The sequence below is a fragment of the Sciurus carolinensis genome, chromosome 6, assembly GCF_902686445.1.
Source record: "Sciurus carolinensis chromosome 6, mSciCar1.2, whole genome shotgun sequence".
Classification (NCBI taxonomy): Eukaryota; Metazoa; Chordata; class Mammalia; order Rodentia; family Sciuridae; genus Sciurus; species Sciurus carolinensis.
This window is the reverse complement of record NC_062218.1, coordinates 138,827,291-138,849,738: the sequence shown is the minus strand read 5'-3', so window position 1 is coordinate 138,849,738 and position 22,448 is coordinate 138,827,291. Positions and strand designations below refer to the sequence as shown.

Below are 22,448 nucleotides of genomic sequence, written 5' to 3'. Positions count from 1 at the left end.
TTTTATCCCACATGCCCCACTTTTGTGCCTTCTTAGTTGTGCACATGTTCTGCAAAACCCTACCTGACGATCCCCAAATTGTTGTCAGAAATTACCTCTGTAAAGTCTTTCCCAACTTTCCCCTAATTTAGATAATACCTCATCTGTATTCCTACAGCCCAGAACCTTTTACATAGTGAATAACTGTTGTGCAGTCCCACCACATTCTGAATTCCTTAGGAACTTGACCATATCACTTTGTCTTCAGGATCAAATGTTCTGCCTTGGAGAATGTAGGTGCACATGTTAGCTGGTTGGCTGACTGGCTGGCTGAATCAGTGTATTTGTTGTTGGTTTGTTGTTGTTTGTTTTTGGGTGCTGCATATCAAACCCAAGGCCTTGCATGCACTAATCAAGCACTCCACCACTGAGCCATATTCCCAGCCTTTTTTATTTATTTTTTTGAGATAGGGTCCAAGTTGCCAGGCTGACCTCAAACTTGTCATCCCCTTGTCTCAGCCTCCTGAGTAGCTAGGATGACAGCGTGTGCTACCACACTCTACTCAGTTTTGTAACAATACAAAAGGAAGATGAAGGTTAAATTAAAAAACATAATTGCACATATAATACAATTCTTAATATAAAAATTCACACAGTATAGCTGGATGTGGTGGTGCATACCTGTAATCCCAGGGACTTGGGAGACTGAGACAGGAGGATTGCAAGTTCGAGGCCAGCCTCAGCAACTTAGCGAGGCCCTAAGCAACTTAGTGTGACTGTTTCAAAATAAAAAGGCTGGGGATATGGTACAGTGCCCCTGGGTTTCAACCTTGACAACCCCCCCCAAATGTATACTGTGTAGACAAAAGAGAAAAATGAAAAATGAGAACAATCTTTTTTTGTCTGCTTCCCCATTCTCAGTGACTCACCTTCTAGAGATTGGTATTTATTTCTCTGGACAACTCTTAGTTAATATATATGTACTTATTTATATAGGTTTTATTAATTTCCATCATTGTTGTATTTTGACATAACCATATGGTAACACATTTAATTTTTCTATTGATGCTCATTATTTGTAACTTGTTGTTTTAATTTGTACATACCTGATTAGTAGAGAGGTTAAAAATCTTTTCATATATTTAGTGTAAATTTGTGTGTTTCTTCTTTCATCAAGTTGCCTGTTGATAGTCTTTATAATTTTTAGATGAATTTTTTATTTTTATAGCTTCAAACATGTGCTGTGGTTAATAAACCTATGTTATAGGTGTTTCAGTATATCAACTTTTTTTTTTTTTAGTTGTTGTTGTTTTTTTGTTTTGTTTTTTTTTTTTTTGAGATGCTGGGGATTGAACCCAGGACCTTGTGTTTGCAAGGCAAGCACTCTACCGACTGAGCTATCTCCCCAGCCCCAATCAGCTTGTTTTTATAGCATTATGGAGTCTTTTAGGATAGACAAGTTTTCCTTAAGAATACCATTACTATAATATTTTAAAGACCTGCTACCCTGTTTTCTTACTCTACTTGAATAATTTAAAGTTTTTTACATTTAACTCTTTGATCTATATGGAATGGAAGATGGATTTTAATTAGGTGTGAGGAGGTCTGACTTATCAGCTATCTAAAAACAATTTATTAATGGCACTACGGTACCATTTTGCATACTAGGGTTTGAACGCAGGTTTTTGCACATGCTAGCTAAGCCCCCAGCCACCCATATTGCTTTCTTTTCCCCTCACCATAATGCCCAGGTTGGTCTCACCCTATGGGCTGAAGAAATCCTTTCCTGGGCGGGGGGTATAGCTCAGTGATAGAGCACTTGCCTTTTATGTGTCAGACACTGGGTTCGATCCTCAGCACCACATAAAATTAAATAAATAAAATAAAGATCTTGTGTCCATCTACAACTAAAAAAAGTAAAAAGGAACAAAGAAATCCTTCCTCAGTCTCCTGAGTAGTCGGGACTACAGGCATGCAGCACCATACCCAGCTTCGCATACTATGTTTTTCTAAAAAAAATTTTTTTTGCAGTTGTAGATTGATTGATTGATTGATTGATTGTTTGATTATGTGATACTAAGGATTGAACCCAGTGCCTCACTCGTTTTAGGCAAGCACTCTGCCACTAAGTTACAGCCCCAGCCCCTCCCATAACTGTTTTAATGGTTGTAATTTCCTAGTACATTTTGCTTTTATAGGGAATTCTTTTCTTTTTCAACTGTATCGGTAAAGTCTCTCTCTCTCTCTCTCTTTTTTTAGATGGATTGTGGTTACATGTTTTATTATTTTTCGTATTTTTCTTCATATGAGATACTGCATAATCCATATTTTAAAATCCTGTTGCTATTTTACAGTTGCATTGAGTTGAGAGGAATTAGGTAGAAATTGACATCTTTTGAATTTTTAGTAATTCTGTTGAGATGCATGGCTTAGATCTTTTCATATTCTTTTGGTGAAGTTTTAAGATTTCATCATGTAAGTTCACATATTTCTTGTTAGATTTGTTGTAACTATTTTATGGATTTTTATTCCAAATTTCTGTTTTTCTCTTACTTTTCCTATTTTTTCTATTAGTTTGTAGGAAGCTCCCAATTTTTAGGTGCTAGTTTTTATCCAGACACATTACAACACTTAAATGAGTTTAGTGGTGCTTTAATTGATACAGTGTGTCTTATAAATATTTCCAGATAGTGAATGTTTTAGTTGTTTTCTGATACTTAAGACTTTTCTCTGTTTGGAATCAACTTCATTATCTAAGACCGCTATGATGTCAGCTAGTGTTGGCAATAACTGAATATCCTTGCTTAACTTGACTTTAATGGGAAAAGTCCTAATTTATTTAATCATGAAATGAATGAATGTGTTTGAGCATTTATATATATATATATATATATATATATATATATATATATATATTTTTTTTTTTTTTTTTTTTTTTTTTTTGGTGGTGCTGGGGATTGAACCCAGGGCCTTATGCAAGGCAAGCACACTACCAACTGAGCTATATCCCCAACCCTGTTTGGGCATTTTGAAAGACTGCATATACCTATCAGTTACTGTGTATAGTTTATAATACATGGTATTATCATAGATTATATTTTTAACACTGTTTTTAAAAAGGTTTGTGAAACACAAGGTAAAAGGAACCAAGGTAAATAATCCTTTAGTGTGAGGTTTTATACCTATCTGGCTATGGGTTAGGCCCTTGTACTGTTTGGTATTAACTGTAGTTGTCAGGATAAAATTTCCCTAGTGTTCTTATTTTGGCCTATTTTGTCTTCAGGTTTCCCTTGAGACCTCTTCTTAAATAAGGTCTGGGGTGTGCAGTTGTTTAAGTTGTAATCCCCTGTTGTTTAGCAGTCCTGTAGATGTGGTGGTAAGGTAGGTGTAGGGAGAGAAGCATTACATAGTGCTATGATTAGGGCTCAGTCTGAGCGAGCCTATACCCCTGGACTGTGACCTGCATGGATGGAGTGCTTCTCAATTTTTTCCCCCATATCTTTTAGGTGACACAAAAGAGACTAGACGGGACTAGAGTTGGGCATTTCCCTTCCCCCAAGGTAGGTAGTTTCTGGTAAAAACTTACCAGAGGCTCTGGGGTAAGATAGTTGCTCTTGAAGGCAGGCTTTGTTAAGAACAGATTACTGTGCCTTATTTCAACATGGCTGCCTTTTGCCCCCTCTGCTGAAACCCAGGGGATTTTTCTCCTACTTTCATTGTGGGAATCCGGCGACGTTCTTGTTGGTGAATCCCACATATGTGTAGGGGTCCCTGCCAGACTGCCTACCCCACTGGAATTGTTAATTCTCAAACTTGTGCACATTGAGTTGCCAGCAGTACATCCACTGGAGTTTAGTCTTTCCTGCTCCAATTACTAGAACCTGTGTCAGTTTCTGTTATGGTGGTTTGTGACTGTACCCACCACTGTCTCTTCAAGACTTCCCTTTGGAACAGCATGAAAGCATGTCACTGATGCATCTGAGAAGAGTTGTTGGTTTTCAGTTTGTTCAGCATTTTTCTTGTATGGATAGAAGTGATGATTTCCACGTATCTTATATGCTAGACCAGAAACCAAAGGTCATATTGCTATGGTTTTAAAGATTGATTTGTTTATTGCCAGTTACCCCAGGTGTATAGTAAAGTGAATTCTATTCAAGAATGTGATATAGGTATATTATACTCACTCATAGCTAAAGCAAAGACACTAGGAAGTAAGTAGCTGGAGCATAAGGCCTTGGGGTTATGAGATATCAGAAATACATTTTCTTCACAGAAAGGCTTTGCACCTTGAGTTTTTTGTATACCACATTTAACATGTTAGTTATTATTTAATAAATATATGTGTGAAATATTTCTCCAGATTCCATGGACATCTGATTTCTTCACCTTTTTGACTTCTGAGAAAAAGTACACAGAACTTAATGGGCTGTGTGGTCACTATAGTGGAAGAATAGCATGCTCTTGGTGTCAGCAAACAAATTTAAAGAATGCACTCATAATTTTATGTCTGTTTAAGCTTTATAAAACCATATGTTTGCTCTTCTGGTAGACAGCATCAAGACTGCTGTTTCTGAGAGCTGATTGTCATCTCTGAAGTTTTCTGAAGTATTTACTGAAGTAAAGTGCTGCATGCCAGCTCTCCCACTCATTTTTTGTTACCCCCTGCTCTTGCACATTCCATGTGTGAAAAAGGAACTGCCCAATATTGGAAAGAAAATAGAAAGCATTTTTCTGGGTAGTAGCATAAGTATCCTTTTTCTCTTCCTACTCCTTCATTTTGACATAGTACAGTACAGTACACAGTATAATGGAGTCCAATGTTTTGAGCCCTGGTAATGTAAAACTTTTTAATTGACTATAAATGCTGTAATCAGAGTTGCTAGATACAACTAAGGTAGATTTTAAATTAGATGGTTGCTGCCTTGCACCACCACCACCACCACTTTCTCCTCCTCCTCCTCCTCCTCCTCCTCCTCCTCCTCCTCCTCCTCCTCCTCCTCCTCCCTCCTCCCTCCTCCCTCCTCCTCCTCCCTCCTCCTCCTCCCTCCTCCTCCTCCCTCCTCCTCCTTCCTCCTCCTCCTTCTTCCTCTTCCTCTTCCTCTTCCTCTTCCTCTTCCTCTTCTTATTGTACTGGGAATTGAACCTGGGTTCACTTTACCCAGGTGAGCTACATCCCCAGCCCTTTTTATTTTTTAATTGGAGAGGGTCCTACTTAGTTGCTGAGGGCCTTGCTAAGTTGCTGAGGCTGACCTCGAATTTTCTATCCTCCTGCCTTAACCTCCCAAGTTCCTGGGATTACAGGTATGCACCACCATGTCTGGTGCAATTTAATTTTTTAAAAGAGGAATTGTCAGCTGTTTTCAGGATTGCACTGGTAATTTTCAGGGCTAGGAAATGAACCCAGAACCTCAAATGCTAAGCAAGCGCTCTACCACTGAGCTACATCTCTAGCCCAAGGCTTTTTAAATTTTTACTTAATGAAAACTTTTAAACATTTAAAAATAGGCAATAGTATAATGAACCCCATGTACCCATCTCTTAGCTTTGATAATTTCAAGTCTTGTGTAATCTTTATCTTATACCATCTACTTTTCCCTTTCCTGTATTATTTCAAAGTCAAACTCAAATTGTTGTATCATTTTACCCATGAACATTTCAGTACTTATCTCTAGAAGATAGCATAATTGCAATACCATTAAGATACCAGAAGAATGAATTTGGCAGGGGTGGGGACTGGAGATTGAACCCCGGGGCTCTTAACCACTGAGCTGTATACCCAGCCCTTTTTATTTAAGACAGGGTCTCGCTAAGTTGCTTAATTTAAAAGGGTTCATTTTACATGTAAAGGTACAGTGTAATAAATCTTCAGGACACAAATATATTATGAAGCAGATATTACTCAAGAAATAGGACATTGCCATTGCTCCAGTAGCCTCTGCTGTCCTTTCCAGTTACATCCTTGCTCCAACACCTGGAGGAACTGCTATTTTGATTTTTATGGTAATCACTTCCTTTTTATAACATATTTTAATGTTTATATATCTTCCTGATAATATGGTTTAATTTGTCTCTCTTTAAGTGGCATCAACATTGGGTGTAGTTTTTTTGTGTGTGGTTTTTTAACTTGAATATTATAAGATTAACCTAGTTGATGCTGAAAATTGAACTTCATTTTTATTCTCCTTTAACAGTTCATTGTATGGCTATACCCTAAGAGATTTATTCATTATAGTTCTGAAAATTTGGGTTATCAATATAGAACTGTGAACAATGCTGTTTTGTTCATTTGTTTATTTAATTTTCTTTTTCTTTCTCTTTGTTATTAGAGATTGAACCCAGGGGTACTCTACCATAGAGCTGTACTACCTTTGTCCTTTTTATTTTTTATTTTGAAACAGGGCCTTACTAAGTTGTTAAGTTTGGCCTTAAACTTGAAATCTTCCTGCCTCAGCCTCCAGAGTCACTAGGATTACAGGTTCACCCCATCAGGACCAGTTTATTTTGTGCATTTGTGTGTGGGTATCCTGGTGATTATGTTATATCTCTAGGGTATATATACCTACAAGTGAAATTACTTGCTCTAAAGTCTAAGAATGTTCACCTTTATCTTGAAGAACAGAGTGTTTAAAATTGGGTATTTCCATTTACATTTCCAACAGCAATTTGAATGTTTCATTTTTATATATTCTCATCAACATATGGTACTTTATACCACACTTTAATTTTAAATACTTCAAAATTTTTATAATTAGGAAAAGACTAGTAGCATCTCTTTGAAGTTTAGTTTTGTATTGTCTTGCATTTTAATGTGAAAGTGAACAGTAATACTCACATTTATTAGATTTTAAGCCTCAGGTTATAAACAAAGTTAGAGATTTCTTGAAATAAAATTCCCTAGTTCAGCCCTTCTATACTTTTGTTCATAATATTCCATTTATATTATAGTAAAGATCAGTCTTTCACATATTTCTAAAGACCTACTTAGATAAGTTGAACCAGATTAAGTGAAGATATTGTTATAACATCTTTTATTTCTTGGTTTCAAGTATGGTTAAGCATTAATTCACTTTCTACTTTCTCTGTTTCTGGTAACTCTTGTAGAAATAGTTAATAGCCACAGGTCAGTCTGTATCCGTAGACCTTAATTTGTTAAAATGATGAAAAGTAAAAACAATAGTTCAAGTATTTTCCTCCCACATTCTAGCAGAAAATTTTTAGCACAGATAAGCACATTCCGTGTTGTAGACCATTATGAAACATATAATCTGTGATGCTTACAGAACATGTCAGTGTGTAGCTAAGGAGTCTAGAAACCTGTTATATTGTCTTTATTATGACAAAAACGGTTATCTTGAAAAGGAAAAAAAACTTAAGGCAGCCCACTGGCTTTCAGAGCTTACCCTACAGTCGCCACTGAACTGGTCTTGTGCCCTGTGGGCCACCGGGAGCAAGGCGGCAGAGCAAACAGATTGGATGTTGGAGTTGCCCACAGTGAATACCCATGTAAGGAACAGCTGAGGGGATGTGCGTATTTTTGCAGGCAGTGAAACTCCTGACCAAGGTAAAGCAAGACTCCTAACTCATTGGGAACAACTTGACTGGAGTACAGTTTACATCTTCATGGAAGTTTTTCACAATTTCTCCAATAATTCTGTATTTTCTGGCAAGTTTCTATACGTAGTATGATCCAACTCACTTCACCCGAAACACACTTTCTCTTCCAAGTGTGCTTATTCCCAAAATGCCACAATTCCACAGTGTTCAGATCTTTGGAATTATTAATAAGTATTGAAATGTTTTGAAATTGAACAAAATTTTTACAGCTACTGAGTTTCCTATAAGGAAGGAGTAGTTAGTAAACTGCACTGTTTCTGTGATAATGTGAAATGAGAGGTATCTACATCAGAGGACCAATTGCTGTTTCTTCATATGTTGTCTTAAAGTGCAGAATTCTACTAAATGATGCCTCTTTTTAATACATCTGGTTTATTTTTGAAGAAGGGCTCTATAGGCAGGCTGGGCAGGCCCAGCTTATAAGTTAGTGCAGTACAGAGAGGGTGTAGTAGATACATCCAAGAAAGTAAGATACTTGCAAGAAACTAGGATCAGCTTAAATATAATGATGGGGGTGACGTGAGGAAAAGAAAATTTCCAAACATTCAGTGACAGTTTAGGCAGACTTAACATGTAAACTGGAATCATCTCTATAAGTTTTTTATACATTATTCTTATAACCATATATATTTCTCTTATATAAGAGGATATATATGCCTTTTGTACAAGCCAGTTTCTATCTTACGAGTGTGTGTGTGTGTGTGTGTGTGCGTGTGTGTGTTTTGTTTTGTTTTGTTTTTTTGCTGGCTCACTATTATATATTGATAGATGAAATTATGTTTGTATATATTGCATTACATAGTTCATAAAGGCTCACCTTCATGATTGATGCTGAAAGATAGCCAAGTATCTAACAGACAGCTTCCGAGTCAACACTCTTAATGTTGAGACAAAATAGATTTTTCTTGGTTTTCCAGTCACAAGGTTGCTAATAAACCAGTTAAGAAAATAATTTATTTCAAGCAGTTAAAGTACAGGGTAGTTTATAGGTATCTGCTTTTTTGGTTAAGCAACTTAATTGGTAAAGTCTGTCATTCCTTAGAAAAGGAAATATAAAATAGAAAGCTACATAGCTACCTGTGGTCTAGCAGTAACTGCTTCTCTAGCCCTATCACCAAAGTAAGTAATGTATATTTTGTTTTAGCAGGTCTATAGTAAAAGATAAGATTGTCTTTCCTTAGTCCTGCTTTCAGTACCCATAGTTTGCTTGTTAACATTTTGCCTTTAAACATGTGAGTCTTAGTGTAGGTAACCCCAAATGGTAACTGTTTAGAGTAGTGATTATACAGAATTCTTGTGACTTAGGGAAGCTACCTATAGTTGCTAACATTAATTGCTAGAAAACACTATATACTACTTGAGAAGTAATCACATTAAAAAAAAAAACAAAGTTCTGATAAAGGATGAAACTGAAAAACTGAGTACCATATATAAACAAAATTGAGTGAGTTGTAGACCAACTTAAAAATCAATTTCTGTCAACAAACTGATTTTTCAGGGTAGCGATCATTGTTTTGTATTTCAAAAGTATTGAGTTTAGGGATGGGATTGTGGCTTAGTAGAAGAGCACTTGCCTAGCATGTGTGAGGCACTGGGTTTGATTCTCAGCACCACATGTAAATTTAAAAAATAAAAAAGGTACATTGACAACTAAAAAATATTTTTAAAAAAGTATTGAATTTAGAAAATCAGTTGTATGGTACTGATGTTTGTATGTTTGTCTTTCCCGTATATTTTTAAATAACTGGTAACCTATACTTTAATAAATTTTTTTTCTTGGTGTAAGATTAAAAAAGAAGAAAAAGAAACAAAACTCAATAAAAAACTTTTTAACCTGTGTGGAGGCTCAGGCCTGTAGTCCCTGTGGTTTGGGAGCCTGAGGCAGGAGGATGCAGGTTCTAAGCTTGCCTCAGCGTCTTAGCAGACCCTGTCTCGAAATAAAAAATTAAAAATGAGCTGGGAATGTTACTCAGTGGTGAAGCGACCATGGGTTCAATCCCTGGTACCAAACAAAACAAAACAAACTTTTTGATGAACAGAAAGAAAAAAGCTATTGTCAAGTAAATTTTTAAAATATACTTATTAAATAAACCCTGAATTTAATTTTTTCCTATATGTTCATCATGGTGTATTTTTAGGTTCATTGACTTCATCATCTAACAGTGTTTAGTGGAGTCTCTGTGAGCTCCTGTTAACTGTAGAGTTTTTAAATACCAAAACATTTATTAAAAGATCTATTGTTTGCAAATCATCTAACCACATTTGGGAGATAGTGCTTATTTAGAAAGCACAACATTCATTTACAAGTTCTGTCTTGTGTTAATGTTTAGAAGACCTGCATCTTTTCATAAGGTCACAGAATTTTTAAAATGGCTAAAATAAAGTTGCTTCTATAACACCAACAACATGGAATTTTTTTTTATTCTCTTGAATCTTATAAATTTAGACACACCCAAAAAAATGAAGGAGAATTAAGTCTTTGTCTAGAGTTAAGTGTGAGCGGATCTCACATGACCTTGGTGTATTCAAATAGGAAAGAAGGGAATATGCTTAAGGAACTACAATTTTTTTCATTTTACATTAGTAGAAAGCAGGAAAACTCTAGGTAATGCATTGGTATAGAGGATAAAATGTTTATGGCACATGTATGATCTGTCACTAAAGACAAGTTTGACTTCAGTAATTATATGGGACTTAGTAATGTAGTGTTCTTTAATAATTACCTGGGGCTGATATTTTATGATTTCTGTAGCATACCAAACATTTTTGTTTTATTTTTTGCAGCGCTGGGATTGAACCCAGGGCCTCCCAAATGCTAGGCAAGCAAAATCCCACTGCGCTACAGTCCCAGCCTCATGTATTGAATATTTAAAAAAAAATTTTTTTAGATGTTGATGGACATTTATTTTATTCATTTACTTATGTGTGGTGCTGAGGATTGAACCCAGTGCCTCACACATGCTAGGCAAGTGCTCTACCACTGAGCCACAACCCCAGCCCCTGCATTGAACATTTTTAAAGCACCTTTTAAGAATCTATTTATTTGTAATGTAAACATATGGTAAAAACTATTCTGCTTTTCATTCTTCTCTGCCTTAAGCTTAATTTTAACAAGTAGGAATTATTATAGATAACTTTATTAGCAACTCTGATATGTAAGACAAATTCTAGCGGAGATCATAGCTCTTTTCAAGTACTGAGTACCCTAAAGCTTGGTCTGGTCAATTACTGCCTTTGTACTTAGTAAAAATTCTTATATATTTCTAGTATTTATGATCCAGCTGCTTTTGCAGATTTGACTTTCTTTTAGTTCCTTAGAAAGCTGCTTCTGTTTTTTTGTTCTTGTTTGTTTCTATGGTACTGGGAATTGAACCTAGCACCTTGCTCATGTTAAATAAGCACTCTACCACTAAGCTGTACCCACAGCAGTAACTGTTTTGTATGTTTATATTCTTTTAGTGTTTAGTAGGTTTAGTGTTTAGTAGGTTTAGTGTTTAGTAGGTTTAGTGTTTAGTAGGTTTAGTAGGTGGGATATCATTTTCTTTTAATCTATTTCCTGTTTTCATTTCAGTATTTTTTAAAAGGTCCTCTTTGCCACTAAAATGTAAATTATCATGTTATTTGCCATTTCTCTTGACCCTAAGTTCAAATACTTTCACATATAATAATGGTATTTATGCATGTGGTTCCCATTTCCTTTTTTATATCTTCTCTTCCTTGTCACTCTTTGATTTCGGTTTTGATTTTGATCTGCCTGGGTGGTAATTGAGTGATGTCTTCACTGGGATCTTTTTTATTTTTTAAAAATTTTTTAGTTGTAGATGGACTTAATACTTTTATTTATTTATTTTTATGTGGTACTGAGGATCCAACCCACTGCCTTATACCTGCTAGGCAAGCACTCTACCACTGAGCTACAACTCCAGCCCCTTCACTGGGATCGTTATGTGCAGAAGTACTTCAGCATGTCTCTTGTTTGTATGCATATGCATATTTTCAAAAACTATTAAGAAATATAATATATTTCTTAATATTATATTATAAAATATAATTATTATATTATAAAATATAATAATGGAAATCGTGTTAGCTATCTGTCAGTCCTGCCTGTAGGATACATAAGCAGAATCTCTGCCTTAGCAAAAAATATTATGAGATGCCATTTTCTTACCTACCTTAAGAGCAGATAAAATTAGTAAGAAACCTAAGGCAGATAAATGTACTTTCAGTAATATTTAACTATGGGAAATGACTTCATTTTTAGGAGTTTCAAAGTATAGTTATGGAAAACCAAACAAGTTTTTTTTTTCCTCCATATGAGATCCAGTTCTAGTATTCAGATATTGATTGGTATGATTTCCAATGTTGGTACTTATTTACTGTTTGACTGCAAATGGGAACAGTCTTGCTTTTCTTAGAGAATTCAATATATTAAAGTGGGTAATGAATTAAAATACAATAATTTATGTAAATGCTTATCATAGTACCTGGCGTGTATACTCTTTATGGATGTTGAATTGGTAATTATAATTTCTTCTCATTTTAAATACCGTTTTGTTGTTTTTAAGCACATTATATTAGAAATGAGCAGGATCATCAGATTTTCAAGAGTTGGTCTCTTACCAGAGTGTTTTGTTTTGGGATTGGGGGAAACACACACACACACACACACAAATTCTACCCTCTTGAAACCCCACTTTATATAACATTAGAGTTTTTTAAAAAGTTATAAAAAGATAAAACCCACAAAAAAGAGAATGGCAAAAAGAGGTTACCATGGATAACCATGGTAACCAGTTAGTAGAGTGGAAATTGACTTGGCTTAGTACAGCCATAATCTCATTGAGCAGAGGGGCATATAGATCAGAAGCAGGCCAGCACTTTATCTGCCTTTCTCTTAGAATACCTATATGTTTTCAACCCCTCACACTGGCCTGTAGCAGGTCTTTCTTTGGAGAACTTCCTGGCTCTGCAGAAAAGACCTGCTGATGTCTGCAGTTGTGGGTTCCTTTTTTTGTTTGTTTGTTTGTTTTTTGGTACTGGGGATTGAACCCAGGGGTTCTTAACCACTGACCCATATCCCTAGCCCTTTTTAAATATATTATTTAGAGGGAGGGTCCCACTGAGTTACTTAAGGCCTTGCTAAATTGCTGAGGCTGGCTTTGAACTCTCGATCCTCCTGCCTCAGCCTCCCAAGCTGCTGGGATTGCAGGCAGGCACCCCCACCCCTGACTGTGGGTTCCTTAAGGAGAAATCAGCTCATCATCTAGCTTGTCATTGAGTTCACAGTTCAGTGCACACTAAACCTCTTGGATAGTCTTTGATGTCAGACATGAAGAAAACTAAAAGAAGTTAACTGAATAAAATATCCTGGAGGAACTAGGTAACCTAGGGAATAGAAAATAACCAAGAACATTATAACTCAGCACCATGTATAGCCAGAGGAATTGGAATTTGTGCTCCATTTGTGTACAATGTGTCAAAATGCATTCTGTCATGTATAACCAATTAGAACAAATAAAAAATATTTAAGAAAGAACAGTAGAAAGCATAAATAGATCTCAGATGAGTATGATATTAGATCTACTAAACAAGAACAACATGGCTACAAAGGAAAGGAGTGAAAGAACAAATTAATAACAAGAATCAGTGCTCGGAGGGCTGGGGTTGTGGCTCAGTGGTAGAGCACTGCCTAGCATGTGTGAGGCACTGCTTCAATCCTCAGCACCACATAAAAATAAATAAATAAAGTAAAGCTATTGTGTCTGTCTAAAACTAAAACATATATTTAAAAAAAAAAAAAGAATCAGTGCCTGGAGATAATATGAGAGCTGAAATTAAGAAGTCTGTGATAAAAACAGGAAAATAGTTTTTCTTCCAAAAAATAAAATAGATAACAGGTGGAAAGTAGAAGGGGAAAATTTAGAAAATTAGAATGATCAACCCAAGAAGTTCAAAATCTATCTGATTAGCTCCATAAAAGAGAAGTGAAGCATTGAACAAGGAGAATAAATCATCAAATAATAATATAGCAACGTGTCCAGGCACTTGACTGAAGGGCCTGCTGAACCTGCTGATTTTTTTTTTTTAAAGCCATACTACCTAGTGTTATTTTTAGCTACCTAACCAGTTATGCCACAAGATATTTATGGACAATGTTGGAACAGTTAAGGATGGTTCCATAGAAAGTTAAGCAAATAAGAACAAAGAAGCAATTCCAACCCAAAACATAGTTTAAGAAATGGTTGTGGCTCAGTGGTAGAGTGCTTGCCTAGCATGTGTGAGGCACTGGGTTTGATCCTCAGCATCATATATAAACAAAATAAAGGTGTGTGTGTATGTGTGTGTGTGTGTGTTTATTAAAGATGAAGCTTGTCTTTAAAAAAAAGAAACCAATTATAATACACTGCCTGGCTCAATTGTGAATGATATTTACATAGTATTACATAAATACTTCATTTTTCTTTATTTTATGTTGTAAATGTTTAAGTGAATTCCATGACTTTCCTTGAAACACCCTGAAGTTCATTACAGAGGCATGTTCATTACAGTACAGTGGCGTGAAGGAAAGACTCAGATTTGCTTTTCATTGGCTGAGAGTCCCTGGCAATTATGTATCCCCAGGCACTTTGTTTCATGTGCCTACGTAACAAATGATCACAAGCTTAGTGATGTAGATCATCACCTTACATCAGATTTTCTTTGTGCAGTACAAATGGTGTTTTACCAACCACTGAAATTAGTTGTCCTGTGCATAAGACACATACGCATTCATGTATATGCAGTATATAGAAACAATTTCAGATGGATCCATGGTGGCAGAAATTTCTAGTGTAAAGACTTCTGACATTGAAAAATGTATTCTTGGTATTTGAAAAGCTATTTCAAATAGTTGGTTTTTTGTTTGTTTGTTTTACCTACTTTGGACTTCAGTTTTCATAGTTGGAATATGTGACTTAAACCAGATACTAACTTTAAGTGGAAGAGAAAAAAGAACTCTTTGTTTGTTTCAGGTTTCTCACTGAGAAATGAGAACAGATGGTTTCTTCAGTTTTGTTTTTAGTAATTTTGTCCCTGAAAAGGTCACTATAGATTTGCCTAGAGATTCCTTTTAAAAACAAATTTTGGAATCTCCTGCAAACTTTTCATCTGTTACAAGCTGCAAAATTTATATGAAGTGGGAAAAGGTCGATTATCTGCTAAACTCCAAAGGCAAAATAGAGTACTACACTTAGGATTGGATTTTAAACCTTTTACCACAATTACTTATAAATATTTCCAGCATGAAATATCTTCTCTTTCTGTACTTTGACTTAGATAAATCCCTTCTTATAAGTAGCTGATTGTTTTAATTTCTTTGTGGTGACCTGTGATGTGACTCATCTCTTAGAGAGGTGACCTTTTATATAAACTATCACCTGAGGGCTGCTGGTATTCCAGAGTAAGAAAGCTCTGTAGGCCAGAGAGGTAGAATTATTTATTTTTCACACACACACACACACACACAAATAGTAGAGGTTGATATAAATTTTATTATTATTAGCAAGTTTATTATTTTCTGAGATTTTGATGTAAATGAAAATTTAGCATTTCAAGTAAGCTTCTCAAGTTTTTGCTGAGCAGATTTTTTTTCAGTCTCTGCAGTATCTAACACCTGTTTCTCTTGCATTTGTCTGTTAACATTAATCAGGAATTTTTGGTTACAGTCTTTGAAACCAGACTTCCACATGCAGTTTATCAGGTCTCATTATCACCCAGGGAAAGGCAGGGTCTGACTTCTTTCACATTTGTGTCCAGGACACTGTTGACTTTCACTCTTGCTTCTTTGCTCATTGGCTTCTTTCCTTCTACAAGGAGATTTTTTTTTTCTCTCTCTCTTCTTAGTTGGAAACATGGTTCTCCTCAGCTCTGGGTTAACCATTCTAGTTTATAACCACAAAAAGAGAAGACTTCTTCCCATTTGATTCCTTCCCAAGGAAGAATTCTGGCCCCAGTTGTGTCATGTGTGATAATGATTGTGAGTGCTGTGGTTGGAGCATATCTGAGTCATATGGTTGGGGTTGGAAGAGCTTGGTTTCCCCAAAGGCAAAGAGGGAGGCTGCTCTTTCCAGAAGAAGCACAATATGCAAAAATAGTAGGTGCCCACTATAAAGATTTATGCCTATTTATACAGAACAAAAATGCAATCTCAATTGGTCATTCTGGTAAAAATACTATAACTGCCTCCAGGCTTTTAAGAAGTATAAGAATTCATTATTCATTGCAGGTCTGGAATTACCCTAAACTGTTTAGGGGTTAAAATTTTCGGTGCAAAAAAAAAGTTAGCTGGGCATGGTGGTGCATGCATATAATCCCAGCGACTCAGGAGGCTGAGGCAGGAGAATTGCAAGATCGAGGCCAGCCTCAGCAATATAGCAAGACCCTGTCTCAAACTAAAAAAAAAAAAAAAAAAAAAAAGAACTGGGAATATAGCTCAGGGGTAAAGTGTCCCTGGGTTCAAATCCCTAGTACCCTCCCTATTATTTAAAAAAAAAAAAAAAAGCTAAAGAATATATTATCACAAATCAAATTTAAAATCAAGGATATATTTTATAAACAACTCTTAGCAAACAATAATTTTTGAATGTCAAAGACTTGAAACTCTTTGCCAAATACATTATTAACTTTGAAGCTATTTCACACCCTATTGGTAGAATGAAGTGAAAAAGAGAGCTGGAGACTTGGGCTAGTTACACACCTTCAGCAGGGTTCCAGGGAAGCCGGACTGTGTAAACTCTTGGCCGTTTCTTTTTACATATGTGCCATATTAAGTGAATTTGGAATTTGATATGAAAGATGATGAGCAAAGGGTAGAAGCTTCCTGTAAATCTTAAGTAGTTAATTTATACCCCATCCCCTTATAGGTACTTAAAGAAGAAGGGCTGTATTTTACTTTGAGCACTGTATGGGAACTTCCTTTTTGCTACTATTTATGAAGTATGACACAGTATAATCTATGTATTATCTCCAGAGCTGGTCTGACTCAGCAGTAAGAGCACAGATGGGAGATAGTAGATTTAGCCTAGGCTACCACTGATGCCTGTAAATAGTGATGTATGCAGGAATCTCTATGTAATCATCGACTTTCAAATTGCATAGGAGTAAAACCATGAACTCTGACTCTAGGGCTAAAGGAAGGGAATGAAAATGGTAAGAAACAGGCTATAGGCAGGAACAAGAGAGTTGAAGTCAGTTTCCCTGTCTGCAGTCTTTGAAATACAAATAGGCACCCTGTTTGTGTGTGTGTGTGTGTGTGTGTTTTCCCCTCTTTGGCAAAGGCAATTTGATTTTCTAAAATTGAGAACCATATTGTTTAGTTCCTTGGTCACTATGAGTATTTTTAATGAAAAGAATCACGTAACTGGATGACTTTTTGAATAATTAAAACAGACACAAACATTTGAAAACTTTACTCAAGGCCTACAGTGGATGAACAGATGAGGACTTCAGTAATGGCCAGGAGATGTCAAGGGAAAGTTTGCCAGAGATCTCAGATTTGAAGGGAATATTAAAATATCACATAATGCAATTTGAGGTGCTATTGAATGAGTTCATGTATTTAAAATTCTTAGAACTGTTCCTAACATCTAGTCAGCACTCTTCTAAGTGTTAAGCGTTATTGTTTTAAAAAGTACTTAACTCTTATTCTTGGGGCCAGTGTTTCTAAGCCATTAAGCTATCAGTATCTTTTGAAATCTCATTAGACATGCAATTCCAGCCCCTCCCCACACCTAGATCTGAAACCTGAAGTGTTTTAAAAACCTTCCAGGGATTTTGATGTACCCTAAGGTTTGCAAATCACTACTTTAGAGGGTTCCACCCCGTATAAGAGTTAAAACAGTGGTGACAGTTGAGGCTTCTCTGTAGGGACAGCGGCATTTCTGTGAATCAGAGAAAAACCAGCAGGTAAATCATTTTTAAGCAGAAATAAACTCCATTAGAATTGGCATTACTTTTTTTTGGTACTAGGAATTTAATCCAGGGGCACTTTATCACTGAGTCAGGTGTGTTCTAATCCTGAAACAATGAATTATCCTGAGCTTGTAGTTAATGGTTTCATATATACTTTGACCATCACTGTGTTTCCCTCAAACTGGAAATATTCTCTGGCAGCTCTGGATGTTCCCTGGACACCTCGACACAGTTTGGAAGTCGTGGGCTTAGTTTGATGTAATTCAGATGGGAGAATGAGTTATACATTTGACTCTAGGTCAGAGTGGAGTCAGTAGCATATATACTTTTTGTCCACATCAGCATCAACAATTGCCATTTTTTTACCCTGACAGTCCCAGCTTCTTTCCACTGCCCTGGTGGCAGTATTTTTATTCTATCCCTGTGTCTTCTATGCCATCTTAGGCTGTACCTACTTGACTTCTCACCACAGACCTCAAGCTGGGCCTTCGCTTGCTCTCCAGTGGTGTGCGTTTTGTACATTAAGCTGCCCAGAGAGTAGTCTTGGAGGACGTTTTACCTTTTGAGTGTTTCCTAGAAGCTACAAGTGATGCACATTCTTGAAACATAAGGGAAGCACAGGGTATTAATATTACTTACCAAAAACTTGCGAGAAAAATTGACTTAAAAATTATGAATATAAGGTTTATGTATTTATGATTTTTTTCATTCGAATGCTTGCTGATGAGTTGCCGTGTGTTGGGGATGGAAGCCAGAGCCTCATACATACTAAGCACACACCTGCTACACACACTACCAATGAGCTATGCCCTCAGCCCAAACGCACATTTTTATGCTGTTTCTACATAGGAGCATATTACTGTTCACATTTTACTTTGGTAGGCAAACACAAAGCCCTCTGGGAGCACAGCGGAGGACTACTTGACTTTTTGAAGTAGTAAGGCCTTGTAGGAGCAGTGAAGATTCCTCCAGGTTCGGTGAGAGTTCACAGCATAGAAAACTACAAGGAGCAGATGAAAACTGATAATGCAAGGAAGGAAGTAGGAGGAGTGGAGACTGGAGACAAATGGGACTTCGTGTGCTGTGGAGTTCTGAATTTATTCTGAAAGTTTTGGAAAGCCCAAAGTATTGAAGTATTTTAAACTACTAAGTGACATGGTCATATTTGTACATTAGAAAGGTACATCTAGATGAAGGTTGAAGAATATTGAAAGGGGAAAGAAGTGTGTGCAAGGGGAAAGAGGGAAATCAAGAGACTGCTGCAGTGATGGCGGGCGGTTGAAATAAGTCAGTGCTAGCTCATTGGGGACGGAGGGAGCAAAAGGGTAAAGTCCACAGGATAAGATGCTGATTAGATGTGATAGAACCGAAGAGGAGTGAGGAATGGCCTGCAGACCTGGCTTGAGAGACAGGTAGCAGTGTTTACCAAAGCAGGGAATGAAGAGAAGGACAGGATTGTAGAACTAAGATGAAGCATTCCATTGCTTTTTGGAGTGGGGAGGGTACCAGGGATTGAACTCACAGGCACTTGACCACTGAACCACATCCCCAGCCCTTTCTTGTATTTTATTTAGAGACAGGGTCTCACTGAGTTGCTTAGCGCCATGCTTTTTTGCTGAGGCTGACTTTGAACTTGCAATCCTCCTGCCTCAGCCTCCCAAGCTGCTGGGATTACAGGTGTACACCACTCCGCCAGGATGCATTCAGTTTTGAACAGAAGTTTTGAGGTATCCAGTAGGCAGTTGAATGTATAGTGTACTAAAGCCCAGAAAATAGAGCTACTAGTCATCAGCATGGGGGTCAGTGAGGTAAGCACAAAGGAGGTGGAAGAAGAGCAACCCAGGATACCTTGGAGAATGCCCCCTTACACAGATGTAGAAAAGCAGAGGGTTAGTCCTCTCTCTGATATTCGCATCCTGAGTTTTTGAAATAAATATTTGCCTAGTAATTTTCAAGACTCGTTGGTTGCTGTGGTGGGCTTTGCAGCACCAGCCCTGACCTTCCTCTGCCACGCAGTTCGAGCTCCAGACGGCAGTGCTCATGGAGATCTTTGATTAGGCTCTGCATCCACCATGGGGGCCTCACCCTCTTTGGCACAGAGTGCAAGGGCTTTGCCCAAGTAAGACAGTGCTGGTGAGAGGGACTGGTTTGAGTGAGGAAATAGAATTTAGGGAGATGGCAGAGGAAGTTTTGTGGAGACTTCAGCGGGGAGTCTGCCTTGTTGAGTTCCTGTGAGTGCGTGGCACATAGATGGAAGGCTAGATTTGATGCAGTTCTGTTGCTGCTAGCCCAGGACCAAAACTGACAAGAGGAGGGCAGAGCCGAGAGAACTGTGCAGTGAAGCAGGGGTCCTGAGCTGCCCCGACTGCACAGGCATCGCCGGACCTTACTGTTTCAGCCATTTCTGTTGTTGTTCTGGATTGTTTTATTTTCAGAGAAGCATTCGAAGTGTGCACATGAACGATCATATAAATAGCCTTGTTACATTGAACTGATGTGAGGCTAGCCGTGTGTGGTAGCTCTGCGGTGTATTTCTTTAAAATATAGAAGATGTGAGCAGGATATCTTCTAATAGTTTTTTGGAGGTAGGAAGCAAGTAGGGGTTTACTTTAGAAGTGTAAAGCCTGAATAATAATGAGAACAAAATAAAGTTCTGGAAAAAAAATTTAATTTTTAAAGATTTTTTTTTTAATTAAGTCCTGATGGACATTAGACATGGAATAGTAAGTTTATCCATTCCTGTGTCATACTGCTTTTATGAGTACACAGTAAATAAGCTTTTATGTAAAGTTGTAAGAGTATCAGGAAACCACATGAATTGAATCCTTAACTTTTCTATTCGGAAAGACTTCTCTCAAACTTTTCTGTTATGAAAGTTATCAGACATATAGAAATAGGGAGAGTGCAGAGAAATAGAGAGAGGTATAGCACTCATCTAAAATCTAGTCAGTGTCTGTCATGGTAGTTCATGTCTGTAATCCCAGTGTCTGGGGAGGCTGAGGCAGGATGATTTCAAGTCCAGCCTTAGCAAAAGCGAGGCACTAAGCAACTCAGTGAGACCCTGTCTCTAAATAAAATACAAAAAAGGGCTGGGAATGTGGCTCAGTGGTTGAGTGCCCCCGAGTTCAATCCCCAGTACCAAAAAAAAAAAAAAAAAAAAAAAAAAAAAAATTAGTTACTGAATTTTCCCCATTGGTCCATAAATGTATTTTTATAATTCATTCTTTCAGGGTGCAAATGAGGTTCACATAGTAGCAGATCCTTTGAAAATAACCTTTTGATTTCCTCTCCTCATGTCTAGTCTAAATTGTTCATTAATTATCTTCAATAATGATCTCTGTAGCACCTAACTGCAGTAGTTGTGTTGTCAACGACGAGGGGTCTTGATTTTACCTCTGACTGCCCCATTGGAGAATTTTAAAGTAAATTCTAGGCATCATATTTCATTTAAAAATATTTTCCTATGAAGCTCTAAGATAAAAGGATTCTTTTTTAAAAAACAGCTTTAGTGAGGTATAATTGACATAAAATGAATGGCACATAGAGTATACAGTTTGATCAGTTTTGACATATACCCAAGAAACCTCCACCCTGGTCAAGACAAGCGAACACATTTATCCCCCAAAGTCTCTCAGGTGTCTCCGCCATCTCTCTTTTCCTCAACCCCCACTTCTTCCACAGAGCCGCTGATATGCTGTCATCATACATTGGTTTACATTTTCTAAAATTTATTTAAGTGGAATTATACATTGTGAGCCTTTTTTACATGGTTTCTTGCAGCTTATTTTTTTGACTTTATTTTCATTTACTTTTTTTTTTTTAATGTGGTGCTGAGGATTGAACCTAGTGCTTCACACGTGCAAGGTGAGCACTCTACAAGTGAGCCACAACCCCAGCCCATCTTGCAGCTTGTTTTGACCTTTATTCATGTTATAGCATTTAGCAATAGTTATTTTTTTTTATTGTAGAGCAGAACTCTTGAGGTAGTCATAGGTTATTACCACACCCCAAAATAAATCTGAAATAATTCCTTATTATTTAATATCTAAATTAGATATTGCTAAATTTCCCCCCTTGGTCTTAAATGTGTTTTTATAATTGGTTCTTTCAGATCAGGATGCAAACAAGTAACAGATCCTTTGAAAATAACATTTTCATTTCCTTTCCTTTCCTCCTTGTGTCTACTCTAAATTATTTGATCATTATCTTCATTAATGATTTTTTTCCCCTCGTATTGAGGATTGAACCCAGGGGTACTTTACCACTGAACCACATCCCCAGCCCTTTTTATTTTTTATTTTGAAACAGGGCCTTGCTAAGTTGCTGAGGTTGGTCTCAAACTTGGAGATCTTGTCTCAGCCTCCCAAGTTGCTGTGATCACAGGTGTATGCCACTGGACCTGGCAGTAATGCTCTTGTTGGGATATAATTATGCAGAAATATTATGGAAAGAGACATTTTGATTAATCCCCTCTATACTAATTCATGTTTGTGTACTTCTAGTCCTCCACTTGTTGTGGAATAAAAAGTATCGCAATTATTCTGGTGGCTGGCAGTCTTAATAAAGCTCCCTATAATGAGAGAAGTGTGTTTCCAGGAAATTTGGTGACTCTTTGCTACTGACAAGTTGACACAGCAGTATACAGAGCAGAGGGCCCTGTTTGCACGTTTCCTGTTTTTGCAGAGCCTGCCTCTGGAATTCCCCTGTTTGCCCATGTTTTACATCTTGTATGTCAAATTGTCAAGACTGTCCTTTCATTAAATGTCCACATTTTAGAGTCTTTGTTTTTGATTCAAGAGCTGTGCTGGGAGTCTGAAGAACACCTTGACCTTGGCTTCCTTTCCCCCTACTTCTCTGGAGCCTTACAGTGCTGAAAAATCTTTTCTTTTCTTCACCTTCAGATT

General features: G+C 37.0%; 1 protein-coding gene across 3 annotated transcripts in view; it reads left to right on the top strand.

Annotated features, from left to right (window-relative positions):
• Cdc42se2 (CDC42 small effector 2) overlaps nt 1-22,448 on the top strand; it is a 95,700-nt gene that overhangs the window by 62,398 nt on the left and 10,854 nt on the right. The window lies entirely within an intron of this gene.